Source organism: Saccostrea cucullata, unplaced genomic scaffold (assembly GCF_032062105.1).
Source record: "Saccostrea cucullata isolate Sc308-1 unplaced genomic scaffold, CSIRO_AGI_Scuc_v1 ctg281, whole genome shotgun sequence".
Lineage (NCBI taxonomy): Eukaryota > Metazoa > Mollusca > Bivalvia > Ostreida > Ostreidae > Saccostrea > Saccostrea cuccullata.
This window is the reverse complement of record NW_026926059.1, coordinates 909,019-910,769: the sequence shown is the minus strand read 5'-3', so window position 1 is coordinate 910,769 and position 1,751 is coordinate 909,019. Positions and strand designations below refer to the sequence as shown.

The 1,751-nt window shown below is 32.3% G+C and overlaps 1 non-coding gene across 1 annotated transcript; it reads left to right on the top strand.

Annotated features, from left to right (window-relative positions):
* Positions 1-216: 216 nt before the first annotated feature.
* On the top strand, positions 217-289 carry Trnav-aac (transfer RNA valine (anticodon AAC)). The gene has a single exon. It is a non-coding gene; the product is annotated as a tRNA-Val (tRNA).
* Positions 290-1,751: the final 1,462 nt, after the last annotated feature.

The window sequence follows — 1,751 nt, the reverse complement described above, 5'->3', positions numbered from 1 at the left end:
AGACTTATTAATGTTTAAACTTTAAAGAATTTATAAAGAAATCTTAAAAAGTGATCGATCTCATAAAAAACATCAAACACTTATATATAGGTTTTTTATTTAGCGAGTGCACCGTAGAAACACAGCTCTGTCATAAGTTCATGTAACTGCACTGTATGTCTGTAAGACTAATCCACTGCACAATAACTAAAGCTACTACACCTTCACCATCACAGCGGTTCCATGGTGTAGTGGTTATCACGTCTGCTTAACACGCAGAAGGTCGCGAGTTCGAGCCTCGCTGGAACCTGGCAATGCATTTTTTTATGATCATGATATAACACTATATTATACTTATGTTCTAAATTCACCAGTTCAAACGAACATAAATTATTTATAAATAAAACTCAAAAACACTTTATATAGGATGAGCTCGCATGCGCGAGTGCAACAACTTTAATGAAGTATATACAGTATACAAAGCACAGTCTTTAGCTTTTCTGAAATCCAAATCATACTACAAAAGAAAAATAAAAAAATAACGCGACAGTCAACATTAAAACGAACATTTTAACGTGTACAGTATATCGATCGTACTGGAAGGGGTGGGTGGGGTGGCGGATGTCTGTTGCAATGTAGCAGCGAACTTCGAATAACTTAAAACACCCGAAAATCTACCTTATGCGTGTCTGAATCATGCGTAGCACGGATTCAACCTATTCACCCGTAAACAAATAAACAACCAATCGATCTCCTTTATCGATGGACTTAATCTGCATACAAAACAAACACACGTGTTTTACCATAACTTTTATAAATATATTGATCCTTCAATGTTCAGTGCTTCTCCAAAAAGAAGTTGAAAGAATTATTTTTATAGTATTAAATGCAGGGCCATAAAAGCATTGTACAAAAATCTTTTTTGAAAACAGAAATTGATGAAATGTTTAAGTTATAAGCCTCAAACTGTTCATCATGTCAGGTATTAGAACCGTCTAATATCTGACATTGTTGACAGTTTGAGGGTTATAACCATTACTTATTATATATAATGCAGAGTTATAAAAAGCGCTGTATTAAAGTTACTAGTATATCAATTCTTTTGTGAAAATAGAATAGAGGCACATTCATTTACCATACTTTACTTGGTTTAAATTTTATTGATAATTGAATGGTTTCCTACAATTATGTAATCTTCAGCTTATTTTTCAGTACCTTGCCTCGATTTAAAATTGAACGTATTCGAGCGTCCTCTTGGAAGACATAAACACCGTATACAGATAATTTTGAATATTGCTACATAGATAGGGAAAATTGATGATGTAAAAGCTTTATAATGTCACCATAAGTATTAAGTTATTTGTAGTTATTTGTAAGTCATTATCTTCTATACTAAATCAAAGATGAAAAATAAATGTGGCAGACTATTTAAAAAGTATGGGGAAAGGTGCTTGGACTCTTGTAATGAAGTATTGAAAAGAGATAAATAGAATAATTTGGATTAATTATGTTTTTTTTTCATTCTGTCTTCTAGGTAGTTGTTACATTTGTTTTGCGTCATTTTGACGTCAGAGGGCAAGTCAAAGGATTGCTTTAAAAAGAATAACACAATAAAGTTATTTTCGCTATCAAAACTTGATAAAATATGAAGTGAAAGGTATAAAAGGATTGTGTTCGATTTCACGGCACTATTCATATTATTCTTGCCAAACATAATGCCTAGTTGCTTCAAAAACGTAAGATAAACGTACAGGGAAAGACTGCATAACTAA